The sequence below is a fragment of the Perna viridis genome, chromosome 11, assembly GCF_037379345.1.
Source record: "Perna viridis isolate PV_CMFRI_1.1 ecotype Kerala chromosome 11, ASM3737934v1, whole genome shotgun sequence".
NCBI lineage: Eukaryota > Metazoa > Mollusca > Bivalvia > Mytilida > Mytilidae > Perna > Perna viridis.
Genome location: NC_142455.1, coordinates 39,364,418 through 39,384,333, shown reverse-complemented (window position 1 = coordinate 39,384,333; position 19,916 = coordinate 39,364,418). Strand labels below are relative to the sequence as shown.

Genomic DNA, 19,916 nt, shown 5'->3' with positions numbered 1-19,916 from the left:
TGTTTAAAAAAGGCTGGCTTCAGAGGTCACCACGAACATGTTTTCAAGCTATAATCTGCACATTTTGTTCAAAAATTATGAAAGTAATATGTGTATTGTGATTTCGAGGATCGTAATAAATGCCACTTGCCAGGACCGGTTGCATGGTATATTGTATATTTGCTGAATAGCATAAATACTAGTATACAATTTTCTCTAGTATAATGATGAACGTCACATACAGGTATTTAGAATTTTTATCTGGTGCTGTGTGTACCCAGGACACCTGAGCGGTGTTAATATACACCGAACAGTGATTCATTTTTCTTTTTTAAAAATAACTTCGGAGCTGAACAGGAGTATTTAAAAAAAGACGTGCTTCAGAGGTTACCACGAACGGGTTTTCCAGTTATAATCTGCACGAATTTTGCATAAAAGAGATACAGTGATTTTATCTTTGAATTCTTATATTAGGACTGTTTTCAGTCCTAAATTGTTAAATGTATGTTATCGACACAGTTTGAGATTCATTTAAGACTGTTCAAGATTTCTTTCAGACTATTCAACTCTGGTAAGACTGTTCAAGACTCTTCTAGACAGGTGGAGATTTGTGAAAACTTGGTCAAGACTGGTCAAGACAAGATAAGACAAGTCGAGACTGAGTCAAAACAAGTCGAGACACAGTCAAGACTTTTTGAGATTTGATTGGATATGGTGAGATTCAGTCGAGAAGTATTTTTCAGACATATTTAGAAAAATTAAGGAATATATACCTTCTTTTACAGATGTGAATATAAAGTTAGAACTTTTGAAAGAGGGTTGGTGGTACATTTTGCAGATCCAGCCATGTAGCGTTGTTTGTGTGGATTCCTGTGGAGTTAAGGAAGACGAAGAATTTGGTAGCAGCAGTATATGTCTTATAGCCGCTATTGATTTCCACGTCTATCTCTAATAATAAACATTGGATGAAATACGTTTTCCAAACAAAGACAATGTTGTATTGGACTTTGTATGCTGGTACGATAATATGTTTGTCCTATTTAGTGGACAAAGTTTTTTTTCTACATCCGGCACATTGAAAACATATTGACAGTCATTGACCTACATTTCAAAACTAAAGCCCTCAAAGCCTGTATCCATTCCGAAAAGGTTAAAATGTTGTTGTTTTTTTTTCCCATTCTCTTGAAGACAAACACTTTGATGTACAAATTATTCATATCTTATTGACAAATAAAGAATACGGTATACGGTAATACAATTTGAACAGCACAATTGAATCGATAACGTTGTTCTTAAAATTCATACCACTAGCCTAATATCAGTGCATAACTCAATCGGAAACATTTCGAATCCCAGATGGTGATTTACGATTATATGAGCGATTATTAAATTAATTATTAAAATATATTTCTTTATATTTGGGGCTAAGTTCTTATTGCAAAAATATACCATATTTTGGCGTGGTGTAAATTTCAACGATATTAAACCGAAAAAAGTATGCAACAAGTTTTGCGGATATTTAATTTTGCAGATGTAAAGTGGTGCACTGAGTGTTTAGGGTCTGAGTAAATATAGTTTAAACAGACTGCTAAAAAGCGCCAAATTAAGACCCATCGAAAACTACCCGCTTTATGGTAACAAGGAAATACATACTTGCGTTTATATCAATGTTTTCATTGACTGTAGAAAGATATATAAACGCTTTTGTTTTAAATTCAGCCCTTAAGAAATAAAATAACAATGGATGCATTAGTGACATATATTGTATACAGAAAATTGGATGTCAATTTGTTCTTTTAAATATGTTTCATATAATATTTTTATATATTTGCCACCAACATGACACACGAGGTGGTACTTAAGTGCATTGGATACATTTCAAGTCACCCCATCAACCTATAAAGAATACTGCAAATAAAATCCACAATTCTAAACCAGATATTTAACAGATCGTAACAAAGTTAAAGGAACATGATATAATCAGACTTTGGATAAACGGATAAAAGAAACACACGATGACAACAACAAAGAAGAACTATCATATTTTAAATAACAAAGGGTGGAACATATTAGATAAAATTCAGTGTCAGTGTTCAGAACTACAGATATCTCCTGAGGTAACGTTATAGGGGTATTTTATAATCAAACAACGGATACACTCTGTTACATGAGCTTTTAGAGATTATATCGTTTTCCACATGATATAAACTTGGTATATCTTTTAATCAATGTTCCCTTTTACGGATCAGTATAGCCGTTTTAATCTTTTGATTTGTTTAACCAAGCAATCAAATTATGTCTCTCTCCCGGAGGTTATCAAAGCAATCTGAAACTTATTACAGCTTTTAAGATGTTTAAGGATCTTCAATTACCTGAGTTCCAAATCATCAATACAAAGAATTAAAATACTCTTGGTGACAGAAGACATTTCCTATAGTCTCTGTAATTATCTGTGTTAACAGAGTATGTAAATAATCATCATATTATACCATCTTCAAATAATGAAAGAAAAATTATTGAAATCTTATGATAATCCTACTAAAACCGTCTTGAACATTTTTTTTTCAAACACCTTGATGAACTTCAATTATTATAGTTCCGGTTCATCAGAGTCTTCAGGCAGTAATTATGAAATCCTTATGCTATCAAACAATTTCACGCGTTAGTTCAATTATATTTATTTATTTTACCTTCTTTTGTTTATTCCTGTCTGTTCAAACTGGGAACATGAACCAATTGTACCGGTAGGGAAAAGTAGTATAGCTTTTTAAGCGCATTGATCTCGAAATACTTTGGAACATTTTATTAAATAGACCTCGGACGATAAGTGTAAGGATAAGCCTTGCAAATGAAGTTACTTCAGCATTTTTAGGAAAATAAAGAAAATAATGCGAATACGTATCATGAAGTATGCATGCACTTATGGTGAGCTAGAGAAAATAGTCTATTAAATATAATGAACTTTGAGTTGAGTCAGACAACATACAAAAAAGTACTACTGGCCACACACTAAATATATCTGTTAAATTAATTTCTCAGAGTGAAGTGCATTAGAGACTTCAAAATCCTTGAAATGGTTGACATAAAGATGAATAAAATAAAACATTCTCATTTACCCAAAATAATTATTTTAGGTGCAAAACAAGTGCCAGTTTCAAGCATTATTTTGGTGTTCCGAAGGACATTTAGGCATTACCTCCACAAGTACTTTGGTTAAAGTCTTAAAAGTCCATTTCGGTCTGGAAAAAAATTGTTTTATGTTGTATATTAATTCAGTCGTTCAGTATCTACATGTAAGATACCTGCTGTGCGTGACCATTTAAGCTTTGTTCAGTCTAATTTAGGCGGTTCAGTCTTTCATGTAGTACGTTGGCTTTAATAACCCACTTTGCGACCTCGACCTATCCCCAACCCTCACTCATCGACTAAAACATGATTTTTTGCTGTCCTTATGTCACCCATTTACGAACCTTTTTGTTGCCAAAAACTAAATAAAGCATTTTTTTTTCAAATCGTAAGGGTTACTGCATATTTCTGGATACAATTGTAAAGATCAGACATCGAGTTGCATAATGTTATTTATGTTAATTATGGTTCTTCACATATGCTGTACCATATGAAGACTTAGACCGTCGAGCAATTGAGTCCAAAACACGAAAAAAGACATGTGATTGACATAAAAGCCTTTCATACAGGCTATCATAATATAAGAGGACGATTACTTCATCTTTTTAGACACAAACATACATATTCTACAAATGTTAGAAAGATTACACATGAATTGAAAATATGTGTATACCTTTACACTTTATCGTTTTACGTTATTAAATCATTTCGTACGGTATAATTTTGTATAATACCGATATCGTTGTAATAAGTTTCAGTATAGTGTTTGTAAACGTACATTCATTTGTGTGTGTGTGTGTGTTGGGGGGGGGCGGGGCTTTAATGAACTGTTTTAAATAAGCAAATGAGATCGTAACTATACTTAGGGCAATATTCTGAATAGCATGATATAGTAATAAGCATTGATAAAAGCAAAATTAATATTGTTAGTGGACTCCGAACGGTTCTCAATGTTTTCCATGTCCGGTCTTTGCCCCTATATTTTATTCTTTTGATTTCCTCTAGAATCTTGGTTCCCCTGACTACTCTTCTAGTAAACACGTGTAACTTGTGATGTACCTTTTTTTTCAGTTTGGATTAATACATGGTTTTAAAAGGACTAGTTATTGAATGTTCAGTAATTTATATTCTGCATAGAAAATAGGCATGAATAAAAATTTATTCAATGGAGAGGACTAAATGAAACCCTTTGCAACAACATATGTATTATCCTGTCCTGCTAAAAGATAAAAAAAAACAAATATATTAAAGTACGCGAGTGGTGTCTTTGGCGACTGGTTAGACGTGAGCGAAGTATTGGGATTGGTTGGCATACCGACGGACAGAACATTTAAGTCCAATCATTCTTAATGAAGAAAAAATCAAAATACCTATCAAATGATTGTACAGTTATTTGATGCCAGAACTGCAAAGATTTTGTAAATGCTCCAAAAAATCTCATAGGCGTTAGAATGGAATGGATGTAAGATCAAATTCAAGCCAAGACAAAGGTTTGAAAGTAAAGGGAAACTATTGAACCAAAAATTGAGACAGTAAGATCAAAGAATAAACTGAAACGTGACGTAAGCACACTAAAAGTGAAGGATCGACCCGGCTCAACTTCAAAACATAAGTATGGACCAGGAGCAAAGGAAGTGCATCTTCCCTCTTTCTCCAACGGAGTAATTTCATGTCATGTCCATACGATGTCAAAGAAATCCGTGAAAACTTAATCTGCTGTCGAATTGAATGTTAAAACTTCATCAGTTGGTAAGATGCTTAAGATTATGGCAATAATGAAAATTGAAAATTGATTAATATAAGCTTATTGTTTAGCGGTTCTGTGCCATGGGAAATGGACCACCGTCTTCACTGTAAAAAATAACAAAAAGTTGTTACTCTTTTTTCAATGTGTGTTTATAAGTTGTCTGTCATCGTTGTATTAGTGGTCAAAATGTGTTCATACCAAATGAATAAAGTTTATTGAGTCTTTTTCTTAACAATATTATTTTCGTTAATTAACAAAAACCTTGAAATCTCAGGGTTGACCATAGTTTAGAAATTTTCAGTTATAATTTCTGATAGGCATCTATTTGAGGTTTTCTTTACAATCACAAAAATGTTTCTATGACAAAAAAAAATACGAATTAGAATGATATCTGACAAAACATTTTGTCAGCAGAAAATATTTGGAGTGATTAACTGGCTGTCTATCCATATATAAAGAAACATTTAATTAAGTGAGTTTTTCTGTTAGATTATTTTTTTTGTATAATGGTGTGTGAAGGGAGTAACCGTTTACCTTATTCCTGTTGACTCCTTTTACGACATCCCAGAGATAAATAAAGATAGAATAATGATACAGAATCTCACTTTTTAAAGTTGAACCGGCAACGAATTTTCCCATATCCAGGTGTCGACAGGCTAAGATGTTGGTTTTACGAATCTTAACAAATCTCATCTGAATTTGTGGTGATCACAAAAACTGTGTTCTGTACAGAACCTATTACCGATCGATTTAATATCATATTTTTTTTTTCGATTGATCATGTTTCTGTAATATAATTGTGTGTACAATGAATTAAAAAAAGTTCATATTTTGTCAACAAGTTCTTACTTTGAAAGAATATTCAAGGAAACCAAGGTTATAGCGGTAATCAAAAGAATGTAATCCAGAGACATGGAAAACAGACATACACAACAAAGAACATGAAGTGACTAAAATCATACATACAAAATAACAAAAGCAAATGAGCAACTCAGACGCCAATAAAAACTAGCAGCATGGACCAGGTCCACCAAAAGGGTAAGCGTCCTCTACTTTTCTAGAAACACCCGCCGAGTTGCTCGAAAGAGGAGAGGAAAACTATGACACGTTGAGTAAATCAGTTTCATGGGGCAGATAGATACGAAAAAAACAAATGATGAAGCAAAATGCCAGTAGGACTTGAGAAATGTTTGAAACCTAGTTCTTTTATTTCTTTTTCTTTTATTTTTTTTTTCTGGGCAAAAGAATGGTTACCACACTTAACAACTAAAATCTGCCCCATTGTGAAAGAAAATATTCGTTTATTACATATACTAACTTCACACAATGTCTATCTGGAATGTCCTATGCAGAAACTTTAAATCGGTTATCAAATCGTCATGTCGACTGTAAAACTTCGGCCATAATGATATTTACTAATTACTAATTAGGGGTTATATCAGTAGGTTTGTAATGAAGTGATTTCTCGTTTTCCACTGAGAGTTTTTGTTGTTGTTGTTGTTGTTCGTCCGTCTGTTTGAAATCATACGCAATATGGACAATTTATATATATTTAAATGATTGTATTTGTATTATTGTATAAGGGATGTTTTTTGGAATGTCTTTGTAACGGTTAAGACACATTTTGTTTTCATTGTTCTTAACTTGTAATGATTAGTCCAAAGCATTTCTCAAAATTACAGATTTATTTACTCGTACTCAACATCTTTCTTTATTGTCGGAAGTAATTATTAAGGAAAACATAGACTTCCGTGCAAATGCAAAGATTTCTTAAGCAATCACCGTTAGGAGGCCCTCAACTTCAATACAATAATGTTTACAGATTACAGGACATACCTGAAAATGGATATAAAATTCTAACAAGTCTGGCAGTTACATATAAAGCGAAAGCTTCTGTCTTCAAATTGATCTTTTTTGTTTTAATTATTCCAGTTGTTGTCATTAGACCACTGTGCGCCACCAGCTCCAAGGTAGACAGAAAAAACTTGTGGCCCTCACCTGTATTTTCAGAGGTAAAAATTATACTACTACCTAACGTGGCGTAACCATTATGAACTAAGACCCCAATTTTATGTTGAAAGACCTTCTTTATACTTTTGCACTTAGTGGTATTTTTTGTTTACATTATCAACATTTAATGTTGTATATTATATAGTGGCTGCTTGAAACACTTCCGGTTAACGGGGGGCAAAATGCGCTAACATATACAGGTCTGATGTGAAAACCGACAATTTTGGAGCTCTGTGGATCGATATCCGAGTATTGATCTGTAATCTTTTGGATTTTTTTCATTTTGAATATAAAATTACAAATTATATCTAAAATGGAAATTGATGAAAATGAAATTAATGTCAATCGAATGTGAAATAAAAATCAAATGAATATCAAACGAATGCAAATTGAATATCGAACGAATGTCGAATAAGTAACCAACTTCACACTGCTGAAAATAAGCACTTTGATATACAAATTAATCATCTCTATCTATGTGATAACACTGTTATCTATGGGTCCACGGGCCGTTTTCTATGTGTTAACAGACTGTAATGCTCAATATCAACTGTGATGGATAATTATATTCTGCTATCTATGGGTTAGCAATGTTTGGCCGACTTGTCCCATAGCCGATTCATCTTGTTCCTATATGGATTCTGCAGCCGATCTAATAATTGGTCTGCTTCCCCAGATTGGGGATAATTCTGCCTTGTGTTCAGCTCCATACATTCATATAATGAAAAAAGGATGTATACATGGAACAAAAATGAGAAAACACATTCAGAGACAGGTTTTCTCACACTCTAAGGGACTTAAAACAGTATTTCTTGGATTTTTTACGGTAGGACGCTTATTTTGCTTATTTACTTTTGTCACTTTGCATGTATGATTTTAGTTACTTTATGTTCTTTGTTGTGTATGTCTGTTTTCCATGTCTGGTCTTTGTCCCTGGATTACATTCTTTTGATAACCGCTATAACCTTTGTTCCCTTGATTACTCTTTCCTAAACCGGCTGATCAATGGAAGTGTTTTGACACAACGCTGATAAGTTCTAGATTGGCGTAGATCATGTATGTTTGAGATGACGAGTTCAGAATCGAAAAATATAGGTTTAACATTCTTTTCTTTAAATTTTATCTTTAAATAAAATTGTCTGTTCTATATATACAAATTTGACATACATTCGATTGTATGAATAAACCCGATATGCATTCTTTCAGGGGCAACTAGTTATTTTTATAGTTGTAACGAATGGTATCGATAGTTTTGGTGATTGGACGAAACCTAACTATTGTGAAAAAGGTCAATATGCACTGGAGTATAATAGTTTGGTAAGATTTAACTAATAGTTGAAAAACAGCAGGACGTTTTCGGTTTAATAATATTAAATTTATAGCATATATGTTCATACTAATATATCGTAATCTGGTTATTTATTGTGATTGTATAACAATTCAAAAAAAAAAGTACATCATTGATGAGCATCATTCAAGTACTAATCACATTGATACTACCGGGTGTTCAGCAATATGACTTTTTAATCATAAAACAGTACATTACATGTACAAAAACTTATATTTTATACACAATTGATATTCAATAGTTAATTATTTAACAATTACGTTTTTGTTTTTTGTTTTTTGTTTTTTTTTTGGTAAATGGACCTCTTCATTCAATGAAGACCCATAAGTGGCCTTGAACTGACATTTTTCATCTCAGTTGGGTAGTTTTGATATATTTTTTTCTACGTATTCAGTGCACGGGTAGGTTTTGCTGACACACTATGATCTTATCAACTGTAGATATGATATATACTGGTTTGTTTTTAACATTGATGTAGATATTTTTAAGAGTTTTATTTTGAAAAGTTTGAAACATTTTTACCCCAAATATCAATGAGAAAACTCCCGTAATTAAGTCATTACACTAAGTAATGAAGAATTAACCACACATGTAGCAATATGGGTTGTTAATTAAGTAATATCAATAAGTAAAACTATCTTCTTGTAGCACATTTTTTTTTTGTTTTCGGATTAGCTCTAATTAAAGAAGAAATATCAACATTGAACAACAGTAAGACCTGCAATTTTCTTTAATGTATTCACTTATTCATTAAAAGTAATAAATTCATACATTATTTAGTAAGAGTCGTTGTGTATTCGCTATGAAATTGTTCAATTTGTTTCCTATCAGTTGTCAATACGTCTAGATCGTTAGCGGTTCGTAAACATAATGTTTTGGTCCGGGCTGCAAACACCTTTGTACTTGTTCTTCGTGCGTTAAAATTTTGCTCTGAATGCTATTTACTCTTAGCACATTTTTTTTTTAATTCGTTCAAACCATCAACTTTATAACTGACAGGTGATTGACATATATCTTTGTTTTTTGTTTATTCATTTGCAGACCGTTATAGAGTAAGAGACCCTTTATCAAAATCGATACGATAAATACACGTAACTTCTATGATGATTTGACCTATTCCTTCAGTCTCATGGAGCTGACTTTATAGCTGATCTGATCTGAAGAAAGAATATAGTTTAACTAGATCCTTGAACATGAGTTTGCGTTATATAGGCGAAGTATTATATTTAAACAATCCTAAATTCGGGGATTTGATGTATTGCATCTACCCCAAAGAGCTTGATATATAAGATACTACAGCCTTTTATCTTGACCTACGCTTTACGACAATCGTGACTTTCAATTCAGAATTGTCAACTTTCCTTTCATATGTGGCAACATCCCGTCAGCACCTGCGTATTGAGCATATCAAAACGTTTAGGTTATCTCAGAGCTTGCCGTAACCATGCAGATTTTTTTTAATCGCGTTAAAATTCTAATACATAAACTTCATGACAGGGCTTTATAGCTACAAGATTGAAATCATCACTACAGAAGTTTTATGGTCGTCATCGTGAACTCGTCGACCGTTAGGTGTATCCATCTGCGCCTTGAAAACTGATTTGTTCAACGTGTCATGGTTTCCCTTTTCTCGTTCGACTACCCCGGACTTGACTTTTATGAGCAACTGGGCAGGTGTTTCTAGAAAATCAGAAGACGCTTACCCACACCGTTGCACCTGATCCATGCTCCCAGGTTTTAGTGGAGTCCGAGTTGCTCATTTGCTTTTGTTACTTTGTATATATGATTTTAGTTACTTTGTGTATGTCTGTTTTCCATGTCTGGTCTTTGTCCCTGGGTTGTATTCTTTTGATTACCGGATTACCGCTATAACAATGGAGTTTCCATTTTGTTAATATCACACTAATATTTGTGCAGCATTTAACATAATTGCGAAAATATCAATACTTTACAAACTATTTACAAACAATGAGATATGAACAAATTCATGTGATTTGTCATGGCCTTCTTTGACATTAATAACTCCTAAAGATAAATAAGGTTTATATCCTACAAAGCTTTAGGCCCAAATGCATATTTATTAATAGAATATAGGTTACTCATTCCTTTTACTTTCCAGTTTGTTGTTAGTTATGCATTTCGCCATGTTTTTTATTTCATCTTAGTATCTTGACTTTCAAATTGATCCCGTTTTGATTAAATTTATAATTGATCCTTTATCCTTAGCATTTCATTGCTTACATTTCGGATATTCTTCATTGTATTTCAACTGAAGATTTGGAAATATGTGAGTCTCTAACCCAGGGTGTTTAAGGAGACGGTTTTTTTTATCTTAATATAATAACAATTCAGAAGGAATAATTCTTCATCAATGCAAATAATTAAATTTATTGAAAAGATAATATTTCGTTGGTCAAAGTGCAAATAACACTTTATAGATTCTCCACGTCTTTTCAATTCAATTCAATTGTTTTAGTTCAACTTATATATGAAAACGTTCGGTCTGCACATTGTATTTGTTAATGTTTCACAATGCCCTTAACATTGATTGAATGTTCATTTATTCATCTTTTTTTTTCTATGTGTAATGTAAGTCATTTAAGTACAAATCACAATGATACTCCCGGACGTTCATCTATATGACATTTTAACCAACACAAAAACGGTACATTACATGTACAATAACCCTGGCACTAAACGCTTTAGATCAGAGCCTCAAAGATTTTTAAATCTTCAGTTTATTGCACTAAATGTAGGTAAACGATTGGTAAGCATAAAAGGTCTATCTTAACAGTCCAAAGCAGAACAAATGATATAAAAGTCAAGAGACAAATAATGAGATATACATATAGGAAGTAATATACTGCAACGTGCAGACATCACTCTAAATTGAATGAGGATTTTCTGCCCCGTTTACAATAATATTGGAACACAATGGGAGCGTTTTTAAGGAGTAGTTCATGTTCAGGGCGACCTTGACAAATTACTTAAATTTGTTCTTGTAGTGGAAAAAGCCACACTTCAACTGTCGTAAAATTATTGGGTCGGCTATAAATGTTGTAAAGAAGTGATATTCACGAGATTACGTAAGCCTGATTTTTAGATGTTTAGTGTAGCCCATCACATTCGTGTACCATCAGAAAGATGAAAATTCCCGGCAAAAGGGCAAACTGGATGTAATCATTAGAGAATGGTAAATCGATTGTATCAACCGTCTTTCTACATATACACAATAACCTATGGCGATACTCCGTCAATTTCAGTATTTGTTTGTGACAATTGATACAATAAATACATCGAAGGACACACTAAACTTATAAAATCATTTCTCATTGTGATCAAACTCTTTATATAAAATTATTATGGAACTGTTGTGTCGGTTTTAAAGACTGTTCCATACCTCCGTATAACTGACCAAATCTGAGGATTGCCCCCACTTTTTTATACGGTCTAGGTTGTTTTATGTTGTTTGGTTTTGCCGGTTTTATTTTTTGTTATTGATAATTTGTTTGTTATTTCTGTGGTTTTTGGTTTGTTAGTTTAAGGTTTATTTTTTTTGTTCTGTAATGGTTTTGTTGAGTTTGTTGAATTTAAGATATTCTGTGTATATTATTTCTCAGTTTTTAGTCTGAAAACGCAGAATACAGTGAATGCGTAAAAGAGAGAACGACTCCATGGGGAGGGATAAATGTCAGCTCAAAGCCATCTATTCGTCTTTAGTGAATGAGGAGCAAACTTTCGAACCATGGGTTATATTGCAGCTAGCCCAAAACAATAATATACATGGGTAGAGCAAACGGTTGCCCCTATCGACTCCAGCAACATAAAAGTAAACTGACAGTGAAAACGAAGCAATATGTACAGTGGCCCTGAAATTCCTGACTTGGGGCAGGCTCAATAAATACGGCGGGCTTAAAGTACTTAAGCATGATCACAATCCTCCCCATTTCACGCATTCATGACTTTAACGTGATATTCTACAATTACATTTAGCTCTTTGCAACGGGAAAAATAAATATCCAGAAAAAAAAATAAGTATTAACTAAAATAAGCCTAACTGAGGGGAAGAACCAATAGTAAAACCATGGGAACATTGAAGTTAGTAATCGTGGTTTCCCCGATTTCTACTTAGAAAAAAACATTGTTTGACTTTATTCATAAAAGCTGCATTATTCCGATGACTGCAAAACATCTAGAAATGTCGTCTTTATATCTGCAAATAAAAAAAAAAAAAAACACTTGAGATATGAAATCCATTTAATAATTGGTTCAAACATATACAGGTAATTGTAATTGGTAAAAATATGCATGTATTTAAAAATTGCTTGTATTATCAGTTCTTTTATTTAAACAAAGAAGGTGGAAAATAATCAAAGTTACAATACCAACTTCTTAACATTATTTCTTCTACGCGATGTACTCATATCGTAATATATTTGAGACAACTTTCAAGATGGTTGTGGGAATATTTAGAGCTTTTTTTTTTGGTATGATACATATTAACTCGATACAAATATACGATCAAAATGTCATTTCAACGTTTATTATATCTTAAAAGACTCATGTCATACAATCATGTATATTTCGAAGTGTGAATCACCTTTCTGGAAATATTTTGCAGTTTCTTTGATTAGGGTGAAGTTACGTATTATCATTTTATTAATTTAATTCAGCATAAATAACTGTCATCAGTGTGTGAAATCCGTCATATAACTTGCATGCATAACTTCAATGTTTGCAACTGATATATGGTTGAAACTTTTAATTCAAATTTGAGGTAATTGTTCATTCACAAGTACATCACTTCTAGAGATCATACACTTAAATAACTTTTCAGCACTTGTGAGAAAAAGGGTAAGAACAAAATTGCTCAACTGATCAATTCTAGGCAAACGGATATATGTTTAACATATGGCAATATCTAAGAAAAAACTTCAATTGCCCTGATTTGGTACAGTCATTTCTGATAAAAATCGTGGACTGAACCATATGTATTGCGCGCTTAACCTCCCCACTAAGTTGTTTCCTTGTAAATTGCAATGCAAAATGGCAAATTGCCATGGCAAATTTGGTAAATTCAGCAATGGAATCAGCACGGAAGATATATTGATGATATTGCTAATATGAATACATATATCTCCTTGTCAGGTAAGAATATTTCACAATAAGATTTTGAAATCAGAGAAATATAACTTTTTTTCAGGAAATGTGTGAGTTGTATTTTATTTCTATAAACTTTTTTAAATGCCTGACCCTCAAGCAAACAATAGCTGAATAAAAAGAATAGTTGTTTCTATTTCTGGTATATTTTAACAACACCAAATTCAGGGTATATCACTGCAAATAAAAAAAGATATCAAAATCGTCTCTTGTGTCATATATTTTAGAACTGAAATGTTAACTGTCGTCAAATTTAAAGTTAAGGTCTAAACAAACGACGCAGAGAAATTGACTGTTCTACTTTCCTATAATGCATGGGACAAACACATTAATAAAACATCAAGTACAAGAAACAAACTGCCTAAAATGAAGTTGAGTTTAAATCGTATCAAACAATATGGCATAAATCTTAAACTTTCTTATACTTTATTCAGCCAATAACAATTTTTTAAGCTGAAATCAAAATATACAGCTTTGTCAAATAAGGACTGGGGTCACTCTGTCTAAAAATGCTTCTAACATATATTTTGCGATGGAATATTTAACAATAATGAGCAACGTAAACAATGAAACTATGGCATCAAACAGAAATTTGACGTTGTTCAGGTTGTAAGATATCGATTTCGTAAACCGGTAGAAAGATTCTAAAGAAAAGAAATATTAAGACCATTTACTGGAAGGAGTAACGCAAAGTTTACATATAACGGACAACGACAATGAACAAACAAAACATTCCAAATGAAATATTGCGATGTTATGTATGGTTACTATCTAAACAAAAACATCAAACATAAAGATCGTATTGTCTTGGTCTTAAAATACTACGAATGATAAAATATAATTATCTTAATATTTAAAAACAATAAGTCTCATCTTAAATGTAAAAATGTACATGAGATATTAATCAATAGTCTGGCGTAAATAAAATGAATGTAATCTAGGGACAAAGACCAGACATGGAAAACAGACAGACACAACGAAAACATTATATAACGAAAATAATACATACAAAGTAACAAAAGTAAATGGGCAACTCGGACTTCATACATAAAAACTGGAAGCATGCACCAGGTGCACCGGTATGGTAAGCGTCCTCTGCTTTTTAGTAACACCCACCGCTCATATAAAGTCAAGTCTACAGTAGACAAAAGAGGAGGAAAACTGTAACAACTTGAACAAATCATTGTTCGAGGTGTAGATGGATACACTTATTAAATGTCAACATATTTACAAAATGATGATCATGGTGTCATCCAGATCTAAAATTATATTTTAAGATATGAAATTCAAATAAAAAAGTGCAAATTAGATAAAGCCCATGTGGTTGATATATCCGCAAAAAGTTTAAAAGGTAAAAGGTCAAACTTAAACCGAGTTGTTATACAGAAAGTTACCATGTAATTACATCCAGGTCCTAAATTTTACGCCATACAAAGTTTTAAACGTAAATTAGATAGTGATAGGGTTGTATGTGTTTTTTTTACAATCTTACAATCCAATATAAAGCAAATTGCTTAATATTACATCAAATCAAATAAATATCTCCCGAAACAAAACAAATTGATATCGACAAAGGATAAGTTAAAGAAAAGGCTTATGAAATTGCGAACTTTTAACTGTAAGCTCTTAGTTTAAATAGAAATTTGTCTCCAACCATGTCTTAAATTGTTGCCAAGAATTAAATAAATATTCAGAAATATATGTTGCAATAATAGCCGCATGTTGTTAGTACAAAAATAAAAAACGAATATGATAATTTTTTGTAAGGCTTACCTTAGCATTGTTAAGATGGTAAACATTTATATTTCTCTATCATCTTCATTGTGATATTGATCGAGTAATAACACGTGACACATGCAAAACAAAAATGCAGTATACGATAGTTTCTGCTGGACAGCTTCGAGGCTCGCACATTAAATCTTTCTCAATTGATGAATTACTAAATTAAACTTCTTGTCCACACATTCAACATTGCGCTTTCTGGCTTCACCTCCGTAAGGAATTTCATGAATGCGTATTCATTTAGGCCCATCACGATGTAGAAGGAATTACTAAACCCGCTTCGAACACAATAACACTTTTTTTTCATTTTTGTGGATTTTGTTTTATTCTACACTTTTACTATTAACAGCGCTGTCGTTATTTTTGGTCGCGTGTCTTCTTGTCATATTTGTTTTCCCTAATAAATGACAAATCTGCAATAAAAATAAATTTATGACATATTCGAAATCGAATAAGAGCAAAGCACTCCATAACATAGACTAATTTCGTACATACTATATACAGTTGGCACATTTCTTACCACTCTTCGATTCTGTGAGAGTTTGTTCTCATTGAAAAGTTCTAAACAGTCAGAAACTGTTCTAAATCGCGACACACCTTGCCAGAATATGTCGGGGGTTTAAATAAACTATGTCGTAATCTGTCATGGGTCTTGGAACTCTCTAATTAGAAACTGTTATGTTTGACATCAATCTGTCAATCTGTATAACATCACCTAGCCAATAATATTCAACTTCTAAATTGCGTTGATTAGAATAGTTTCTGACATATTTTCAAAGGGTATGGTGAGAAGGAAGCTTTGTTATATTTTAACTTATTCTAGTTAGCTGATACCCTATTTTTCAATTAATGTACAACATCCAGTACTAACAGACGATATTGGTACGACCCTTGCCATGTCTACCGTACCAGGCGCTATGTCACTTGAAAGTGTTTGCACTCATATATTTGCAAAACAAAATGTCAAATTAAAATAATTCTGACTGGAATATATATTTGTCACAGTCATCCAAATGATAGTGTTATTTAAAACAAATACATTGTTTAAGATCCTTATTGAAATCATAAGTGCTCGCACTCAAAGATTCTGCAAAAACATGTCAATTATTATAATTGTTATTGCAGTATATAAATGTCAGTCACCTATATAAAAGGTACAATAAAACATTGACATTTTATCCAATGAGCTTCGACTTATGGAAATTACAAATGTTTTGCATGAAAATGTCGAATGTATAGTAATTTGGACTGAAGTATATGTGTCACACGCAACCAAATGAAAATAAGATTGACATTTCATACAATAATTGTATACTCTTATTAAAATTTAAAGTGTTTAGCCCCATATGTTTTATATATGTAAGAGCTTTATCGGGAATAAAAGTGTTCATACTCGTACAATTTGCAAGAAAAAAGTGTAATTTGTAAAGAATTATGACTGAAATGTATGTGTCGCAGTCATGAGCACCCACATGATAGTGAAATCAAAAAAAAATAAATAAACCATTATATTCAATTCTTTTAGACGTAATGGAAATTATAAGTGCTTGCACTCATGCATTTTACAAGAAAATGCCATTCTTATAGAGTTTTGACTGAAATATATGTGTTGTAGTCACCCACATATTAGTTAAACTTAAAACAAAGTAACATTTTATTAAATAATTGTAGACCCTTATGAAAATTAAAAGTGCTCGTACACATACATTTTGCAAACATATGTATTTTTAGAATTTTGACTGTCACAAATATGTTCCAATTACCAGCATGATACTTACATTGAACACTTTTACAATGAGATAAGACCCTTTTGAAAATTGAAAAATGCTCACACCCATACATTTTGCAAGAAAATGTCATATCTAAAGTATTTTGACTAGAATATATATGTCATAGTCACCCACATGATAGCTATATCAAACCATCAGACAACAGGTCGAAATAATTCAATATTAATGTTAATGATGTATTGCTTTTAAGTATTAAAATAGTCCAAATTACATCAGACAAAAAAATTCAACTATTTAGTACTGTGTCCACAATTTGTTAACCAGACTTCCTGTTCTAACATAGACTGAACTAGTATCAATAACTGTCCAGTGGTATGACAGTTTAGAACAGCTTTTCGTTTTTCTTTGTCGTGACCCAGGACAGTTTCTGTCAGGATCGGTCAGACTCTGTAAGGAATTTTGTTCTATTTGCTGTCATGAACCTTTTTTTTTTGTCTGACAGATTGTGACAGATTTCAAGAGTAGGTAGAAGGGATCGCTATTGTATATTTGTCAATCATGATTTATCTTTATTAGCCGAATAACTTATAATTATTAATAATATGTTTATATATGACTCTAAACCTATCAGCGAAACAATTTCTCTGGTTAATGGGTGATTATTGACTGATCTGTGATAGATCAAAAACTAGTGCCAGATTTCGTTTGCAGGATGTCGGTAACTCTTTTTTTATTTTAAATTTCTTTGAGACGAATGAAAAGAAGGAATTATAAATTCTAAAAACTCATTCTTCAATTTCAAATAGAATAAATTATACTACAAAAGTGTTTATCCAATTCCAAGCCGGCCTTTCAACTACATTGGGATGAATAAATTTCTGTTTGAGTTTCCCACCATTTAATATTTTCTTAGTTTTCAATGCAATTCATATATGCCGCCGCTATTTTTACAGAAACTGTTTGACAATTGAACAAATGATCTGAAACTATTAACTTAACTTAATAATTGATCGTAAACTTAGTTGCATAGATCGGTCTTGGTACTATATATGACGATTGTGTATGAGTGCATTAACAACTGTAATAAAACTGTTTAATTAGCAATAACTTATCTTTAATAAGTTCCAAATTTCCTGTTCCTCAAACAACCAATCTAAAAATAAAAGTTATTCACAGTGTAAATACGTTTTTTGTTTCTTAGAATATTCTTAAAAAATATTTCACTCCACAACGGTATTGATTAAGTACTTTAACTACTTCGATAGATAACCGATCATTTATATATTTTAACTTTAAAAGGCACCTAATTGAACAGTGTTCACATATGTTTTTTTAATATGAAACATGTAAAACATATTTGGAAGTCTATACTTCAGCATTCACATTTACATTTCTAAATTAACTATCAAATATACTGCATTCTTTAATAATAATTAAAAAAAAACACACATGACGAAAAAAAATAATAGTTATTTTAAATACTTCTATTTTCTTAACAATATGCAATATGTTCATTTTCTTTTGAAACATACTGTTTACAATCGATATTGTTTACAGTTTACAGTATTGGCGCATTAAAAATACTTCAAATGACTAATTCTTTAATGTTTTTGATAGGATTATCTTTGATCTCCTTGCATGAATTTAATTATTAACAGCTCTACAATTTTCAAAAAGATCGATAACCAGGTATTGCAACAGTTTTGTTTTAAATATTTTTGATTCTTTAATAACCAAATTATGATCAGGAATGCCGAAGAACGCCTAGATGTAACGAATGTGCGGAAATTACTCTGTGCACTAGTTAAATCTTAATTCGTTGTTGGCACGAATGATCATATTCTGGTAATTAACGATAACCAATTATTATCATATTAATCGTTGCTATTTTCAACATGAATTTAAAATTGGGTGAGCGGCGGATTGATATTTGTGACATGTTGACGTGAGAAAGTGCGAGTATAAAATTAATGAATTAATTACACAGTGTGAATTTTAGATTTTGTTTTTCACTGAGAACATTCTGCAAATCACTGCAACCTATATAATAAAACAGATAACTTCAACATCCAGTCGTGTAATAAAATATGTTAATCAAATAGTATACTTACTACATCAGTGTGGAAGTTATGATGGTAAGTGTAGGTCTAGTAATATTTTCCTGTTATCCGCTTAATTGAATATGGTCCTTTTAAGATTGAACCTCTGTTAGTTAGGCGTATTGGATTTTTCCTTGACCAATCATACTGTTGCCACGCCTACATAACCTCTACCAAGTAACGACCGATTAAAGTTCATTTCTTTGATCTAAAAGTAAAAAAAATGAAATGAGCATTTTGTCGTTAAATGGTCCTGTATATTGTTTCAAACACAAACGTTCATGATGATAAATATACTTATAGATTATATTTGATAAATAAATTACTATTCTTTTCAATAAAAAAGTGTTTTTCATTGGAAATAACCACTAATCATCTCTTGCTAACTAATTATTACATACAAGGTAAGAAATTTAAACATATCGCAAGATATTGGTTGTTTTTAAACCATGACTCAAAGCCAAGGTGCAGTGCAGTCTAAAACCTTTCAAAAACAATATTAAATCTTACCATATTGAAGGCAGTATTCTTAAAGTTGAACGTTGCTGTGTTACTTAATTCGTTTTACGAAGAATTACATTACATACTGTAGTTGTTAATTACATTATTGATAGTTAATATATATGTAAACAAGTTATAGTTTGTGACACTCATTTGAAATAATATAACCAGAACATTACTAATAACATATTTTATACCAAATAGACATAAATATGTTCTTTTGAGTACGTTTTAAATGAAATTTGTGCCACCCACGTTACAATTGCGGTATATGTTAGATATATTTCAGACTGTTAGATTAAATAATACAGAAACAAGCTTAAGACACGCTAGAGAGATAATGTATAAGCAGACGCTAAACGACAGTTTAGAACAAATCCACCATCAGATAGACTCAGAAGTAATGATAAGGAGATACGTTATAAAAAACGTTT

At 31.8% G+C, this 19,916-nt stretch overlaps 1 long non-coding RNA gene across 3 annotated transcripts; it reads right to left on the bottom strand.

Moving 5' to 3' along the window:
- Positions 1 to 8,264: 8,264 nt before the first annotated feature.
- On the bottom strand, positions 8,265 to 19,250 carry LOC148604023 (uncharacterized). 3 transcript variants are annotated; one of them, XR_015916284.1, is made up of 3 exons: positions 18,994 to 19,250; positions 15,144 to 18,035; positions 8,265 to 12,423 (listed from the first exon to the last, which is right to left on the bottom strand). It is a non-coding gene; the product is annotated as an uncharacterized LOC148604023 (long non-coding RNA). The 3 variants fall into 3 exon arrangements; XR_015916283.1 differs by lacking the exon at positions 8,265 to 12,423 and adding an exon at positions 14,027 to 14,505; XR_015916282.1 differs by lacking the exon at positions 8,265 to 12,423 and having other exon boundaries at positions 14,027 to 18,035.
- Between the last annotated feature and the right edge of the window lie 666 nt (positions 19,251 to 19,916).